Source organism: Rattus rattus, chromosome 15 (genome assembly GCF_011064425.1).
Source record: "Rattus rattus isolate New Zealand chromosome 15, Rrattus_CSIRO_v1, whole genome shotgun sequence".
Taxonomy (NCBI): Eukaryota; Metazoa; Chordata; class Mammalia; order Rodentia; family Muridae; genus Rattus; species Rattus rattus.
The window spans coordinates 11,322,040-11,329,352 of record NC_046168.1 but is presented as its reverse complement, the minus strand read 5'-3'; positions in this window follow the sequence as shown (position 1 = coordinate 11,329,352).

Genomic DNA, 7,313 nt, shown 5'->3' with positions numbered 1-7,313 from the left:
CCTTTTGTTGGATTGAAACTGTTTCCTTTTGGTCTTTGCTGGCTAATTACATTTGAATCCTTAAACAAACAAACAAACAAACAAACAAAAAAATCCCCCCAAAACACTATAACCGAATGGGTTCTCTCTTCATTTCACTGACAATGATATTTTGTTTATTTTCTTTCGTATAATCAGGCGTTCTTTGAAAGCTTCAGTTACATAATTATTTTTTTTAACTATATATTTCAAGACTTTTCTCTTTTTAACCAAACATCAGGGAGGAACTTACTATATAACTGGAGTGAATAAGGTAAAGGAGCCACAGAGTCATTGCTGACACAGTGGTGGATTGACTGCCCATTAATGACTAAGGAAGGAGACCAATATTAGTATATATTAATAATATATATATATATTGTATATATACTGTAGTTTTAGACTTCTCTTAACCTTCATTGTGGGTGCTGGGAGCTGAACCCTGGCACTCTGCAACAGCAGCGTGTGCTTTTAACTACTAATCCTTCTCTCCAGCCCCAATGATACCCTATCTTTAGTCTCTTAGAAGTTCTGAAGCTTTTGCCTCTCAATCAAATGTAAGTCACATGTGCTCTTTTTACAAACCCAGACGATGAGATAGCTCCTGCTTGATTGTTGTAGCCTCATTAACGTTCTGCTGGTTTTAGTGTGTTTATGTTTACTTGAGGATTTTAACAGTTGTGTTCAAGCGATTGTGTACCAATTCGATTGTGTCTCTCTTGTACGCCTTCTATCCTGTGAATAGCCATTTTATTCTTGTCAAAGATTTACAAAGCTTTTCATGTTTTCCACTGTTCTGGAATAGCTTACATACGTCAAGTTTGGAGTTTGCTTGACATTACTCGGACTTGCGGTATTTTGAAAGAGTTTTTTTTGTTGTTGTTGTTGTTTTTTTCTTTTTTTCTTTTTTTCTGGAGCTGAGGACCGAACCCAGGGCCTTGCGCTTGCTCTACCACTGAGCTAAATCCCCAACCCCTTGAAAGAGTTTTAATCGATTGTCATCATTTCAACCTTAATTGTCATCTCCACATTAGTTATCATAACAGATACTTCTCTGTGAAGTATCTGTTTCTTTATGTGTAACATAAGGTAACCCCAATTTCTTAAATAATCCCTCCATGTCATGTCGTTTCATGCAGTATTTCATAGAGCATTCTTCTCTTTTAGTACGGCCCATGCTTCAGGTTGCTTGGAGTAGCAGAATAGGGTGTAAGCAGGGCTGTACTCTGGCAGGTGCTGGCCCGGCCTTCACGTGACCCTGAAGGTTCCTTTTCTTTTTTATTAAGAGCTCTTGCTCTGGAATGTCCCTCTTGGAATCCTGCCACCACGCTGTGAACAGCCCACTCACTGACATCCGAGTAATCTCGAAACTGAACTCAGCCTCAGCTTCTCTCCACATGAATGAGCCCAATTAAGGTCCCAGATGATTGCAACTGCAGCCAAGTTCATTGATGCTTGGAGAAGTGCCCCACTGAGCCCAATCATGAGAGACAACAGTTATTTTAGGCCCTTAGGCAGTGGAGTAACTTGTTATGCAATGAAAGCGTAACCATAATATGTTGTTACAATATTCCGGGAGCCACCAAACTCCACTTATTCTACCGATAACTACTGTTAACCAAGAGGTAGACGATTTCCGTGGGTCACTCTCTGTTCACTGCTCATAATGAAGTCCCCTGAAAAGCCTTTGTCGATATAGAGAAGGCAGAATACGCATGAGAAAAGATTCTTGAGTCTCATTCAGGACCAGTGACTGTGATCTGTGTAGAGAATAAACAAGGCAGGGAGAAGCCATCCCCGAGGTCTCACTGAACCTTCCTGAGAGCTGCGGGAATGCAGTGTTTCTGTAGAGTTGTGTGGAATTGAGGCGGGATCTCTAAGCCCGGTCACGGGACGCAGGATGCTCCCAGGGAGAAGGGGTAAAGCTGACAGTCATCTAGACAGTGAATCTGGGTATCCCATGAGCCACACCGTCAATCATTAAGATTTTTTTTCTTTTTTACCTTTTTTTCCTTTTGTTACAGTCTGATCATCATCCCACTCCCAGTCCACTCTCCGATAGTTATTCATTCCATTCTTCCTCCCCCATCTCCAAGAGGATATTCCCGTCCCCACCCACCCTCCCACCCCACTTGCAGGGGCCTCCATTCCCTCGACGGTTAGGTGCATCTTCTCTCACTGAGGCTGCACCAGGCAGTCCTCTGCTGTATGTGTGTTGGGGGCCTCCGACGACGGTTAGGTGCATCTTCTCTCACTGAGGCTGCACCAGGCAGTCCTCTGCTGTATGTGTGTTGGGGGCCTCCGACGACCAGCTTGTGCAAGCTTCCTTGTTGGTGGCACAGTGCCTGAGAGATCTCAGGGGTCCAGGGTTGACAGTTTGTCTTCCTATGGTGTCGCCCTCCTCCTCAGCTTCTTCCAACCTTTCTATAACTCAACCACAGGATCCCCGGGTTCTGTCACGTCTGAGGTGTCTCAAGCTACAGGTGCTTCTGGGATATATATATATATATATATATATATATATATATATATATATACATATGACTATTTTCTTCCAGGAGTGTTATTGTGTGTTTAACTTTGGCACATAGGTTTATGATACATGTTAGTTTGTGATACAAAGACTATATTGGGGTCCATTCTTCTCTGTGTTTTGGAAATATGTGATTTTGTCCAGTTAGTGCTTCAAATTATTTTTAAAAAAAAAATGAATTAGTTGCATCCATGTGCTTTAGAACTATTTCTTTTGCTAAGCTCTGTTTTCTGCCTTTAGATCTTTTCATTTCCGGAGCCTCACAGTAAGTCTTAAGTTAATTGAGACAACTTTGTTCTTTTACAATATTGTTTTATAGGATTTCTAAAACGTATTTTAGAAAAAGCTTGATTTTATGCAGGAAAAACTTGCTAAAATCAGCCCCTATCAGTAAGGTGGGGACAGATTTGCTACCAATATTGAATCTTCTCACCAATGATGTTACTTTGACATTTATTTGTATCTTGTTTTATTTGTCAGAAACACTTGATAACTTCAAGAACAGAGGAATTGCAAACAAGAAGTGTTTGATAAGCACGCTCGCAGGCTTTCATATTCTATTGTACATGGGGTATTTATATTCATGTTATCGTTGCCTTAGTATGCAGAAATAGAGTTGGTATTTAAATTTCTATTATTTGTATATGTGTATGAGTGTTGTACATGTGTGTATGCTCTCTGAGTTTGTGTCTTTGTGGGCCATGTGTGTGTAGAGGCCTAAGACTTCCAGAATAGGACATCAGATCCCCTGGAGCTGGATGGTTACAGGTGGTTGTGAGCCCCTTGGTGTGGATGCTGGGGACAGAAGCTGGGTGTTTTGGAAGAGCTGCAAATGCTCTTAACCATCGAGTCACCTCTCCAACTCCTAACAAACTGTTTTATATAGGTTTGTATGCTGTGACTTTGCCAATTCAGTGATAAATTTTAGGAGTCTGAATTAATTCAATATCTAGAAGAATTAACCCTTTTCTTTCTAATATTCATTGTCTTTTGAGTTTTCCTAAGTTAGAGCTTTGGCTGTCTTCTGACTGTTATTATTGGTGTTCAATAGATTAAATGCCATTATTGATATGCTGTTTGTATATAACAGAGTTAATAGATTTTTTAAAGGTGTATTTCAGTTTCAGGAAAGCCACAAAATCCTGTAATCATCATAATAATTGCACCTCCCACAAGTTCTCTCCACTTGATCCCTCCCCACCATGGCCTCTGAGGGGCCCAGACCTGCACTCTGTGAGATTAGCTTGGATCTTTCTCAAATATTATGCACGTGTGTGTGTGTGTGTGTGTGTGTGTGTGTGTGTGTGTGTGTGTGTATCTAGTATTTCATGCTATCTTATACTCCTATGTATAACATGTACAATCCTGTGTATAATTCATGTATAATTCAATGTTATTCATGTTTTTAACTACATGTTGTCTCTAAACGATCTCACCTTACATACTGCCCAGTTCTGCTCCTCACTCTTTTTTTTTTTTTTTTAAATCTGGAATTTAATATCACTTATTTAATTTTATCAAAGCCACATTTCTTTATCATAATAATCTTCTGGCCATGAATGAGTTCTTTCATACATAGTTTACCCATATTTGAATTTCAATCTTGAAAGACATTTTGTGGGGCGCGCAATTCTTTTCTATTTCTTTAAGTAGTTAAACATCTTCTAAGTTAAATTACATTTGAGAGTTTGTTACTTGAGTCTTTGGCCATATTTTTTTATTAGTTCTTTGAGGCCTTTGCCTAATTTATTTGGATTATTCACAAAACCCCCCAACTCTCATATTCATCCTCCCTTCCCTACTCGCCCAAGTTTGGCTGAAATAGTGAACTTCATGTGAGCAACCATGGACTTTCTGCATAAAGTCCACTCCACAGATGAAACCCACACTTGGCATCACTATCAGGCCAAGAACCGGTTCCTAGATACATGATAGGCCCTAAGGGACTCTTACTGCTATTTTTTTGCTAAATGGACAGAGTATCAATCAACTCCCAATGACCTCCTCATATCCATATGTCTCAAACGTCATTAGAGAACTTTCTATTTGCAGTAGACGATCATTAACACAGAAACTCAAAGCTGGCCACCGTGCAGAGAGTAAGGGACTGTGGAATGCTTAGCCCTGCGTGGAGCATCTGTGTCACATGCCTCTCCCTGAAGGATCTGTTGAGGTTTGGTCTATTGCTATGTATTGCAATGCAGTTCTCCACCTGAAGGTCTAGCTGTCTGTGAAAGAATTCTCATGTTTACCTGCTTTTGCTGTGCAAACCTTGTTCCTTAATTTAAAACTATTTGATAAATAAAAGTGGCTACCACCAATTCCCGGAGGGATTAGGGGTAGGTGGGCTTTGAGTTACCTGTTTGGGGGTTTGCAGAGGGAGGAGAGACCAAAACATTGGGAGAGGAGGAAGCCACCATGAGTCCATGGCCAAGAGAGAGGCAGCAAGTGTTTGGGGTCCTCTGTTGGGGAGGTAGCCAGGCAGCAGTTAGAAAAGTAGATTAGGGCTTACCCCACAGAAATTGTCAAAGCCAAATAAAATAACCACAGTGTGAGTCTCATTCATTCACACGCTAGATAGTGATAAGCTTGAATTGATCAACTACAAGGATTAAGAATCACTGCAGAAGAAGTAGGGAAGGAAAGACATAATTGCCAAAGACAATGGCGGTCTGCAAGGGAAGTATCTTCTGGACAGCAGGAGAAGTAAGCATTCAGCAGTGTGATGTACACAAGACCTGTATGAGCTCAAGAAGACCCAACACGACCATGAGCGGAGGTTAGAGCAAAGTCCTACCCTTAGCTGAAGAACTGTTGGGAACTGACAGTTGCTGCAAGGAGAGTCAGTTTTAATAGTGTAGCTCTTCCAAACTGGAGAGACATCTCGGTGGTCAACAGAACCTGTTGTTCTTCCAGAGGACCAGATTTCTGGTCCTAGAACCCCATTGCTCGCTCACAACTATCTGTAGCTCCAGTCCCAGGTGAGCCAGTGCCCTCTAATGGCCTTCGTGGGCACTGTATTCCTGCAGTGCTTAGATAGAGCACGCAGACAAAACACCCATACACATAAAATAAAATTTTTTTTTCTAAAACATGCAGCCCCTGGTAAACTGACCATAGTCCAGTGGAAGGCCACACATCTGACAATATACGGGCAGAACAAATTGCAACTGGATTTTTAAAAGGCTATATTTTTGATGAGCAGCAATATATTTTTCTATCATTATTTTCCTAAATGTCTAATATAGATATTCAAAACTTCACAAAACAACTCCCGATTTCAAGTTTGACACAGATGGTGTCATTTCTACTGTTTAGTTTGCTGAGTTTCTTGGATCTATAACTAATGTTATTTCAATAAGTTTGATGGAAAATTCAGGCTATAGCTTTACCAAGTAGGTTACTCACCCTAGTCTCACGTCTGCACGAGTCTCATTTGTAAGTAAGAAATCATGGTATTGTCCAACCAACCAGATTCTTGCATATTCTTTCAACATCTTTCGTTTTCCTGGGTTAGGTAACAACTAGGTTTTTATTAGTTCTTTACTGCTGAATACAATTAATCCAAAATCTACTGCCTTGAAGATGCAGTATTTGTCTCTCATGATTTCCATGTATACAGAATCACCTTGAATGCTCAACTGTCTCCTTGAATTACTTGGCTCAGTTCTCCCATGAATTTGTGGTCAGATGGCTCACAATGGCTGCTGTCACCTATGGCTTGACTGGAGTTTGGAATCTACTCCAGGGATAGCTCACGGGATAGCTCCAGGGATAAGCTAAAATCTGTTGTAAAAATATAAAAATAAAAAGTATTGGTGTCTATTACCCCGCTAGGTGCGGTGCCACAAGGTATCTGCTAGATATCTTGGCGGAAACACATCCCAGCCGCACACTTTTCTACACTCAAACCCTCACATAAAAGAACACACAACACAATAATCTTAGATCCAATTGGTAAGATATCATTGCCCACTTAAACATACAAAGCCCGGTACCATCCATCCCTTAGGAACATTGGTAACAACCTGTAAATACACAGAGCGGAATCTTAACATCACCTGCCATGGCTTCTCCCCTCTCTCCTCTCTCCTAGTCTCCTCCTCTTCCTTCAAACTTCTCTCCCACCCATCCTTCCTTCTCCTCCAATGACAGGCCTCCTCCTATCCTGTACCTGCCCCCCACCTGTACTTTACAAATTCAATGGGGAGGTTCTGGTGAAGTCACCTGATTCCTGAGTACTGACTAGGCTGCTGTCCTTGGGGCAGTGGAATTAGCATCAAAATACAGATAACTTCAGGGCCAACCACAACAAAAGTCAAGTCTTCTTTCTAGGGGTTTGCACGTGTCTGCTTGTGAATGTCTTTTCTTCAGAATGTGCAAACAAAGGGAGAAAGACATCATCTTCTGGGCCTTTATGACATGTAGTTTCATCACATTCTGTTTTGAACTAGGCCAGCCATAGCTCAGTGTGGGAGGGGAACTCAGACATGCATGTGAGGAGGTGAAGTTTTCTAAGCTCTACCTTAGCCATTGGGCACCAGACCTATTGCTAAGTCTACCCAACCTTCCTTCTGTAAACAGCAAGTCTTCCTTGAGCTCTTTTCATGAAACGTCTAAAATTCAGATGACTTATTATCAGCTCTAAAATTTCCAATAATTCTTTGGAATATTTTCCATTTCCTTGGTAGGAATCCCCAGCTCTCGTCGTAACTATTTTTATTTTAATTATTCAAACATTTATATCTTCTGTTTTAAATCT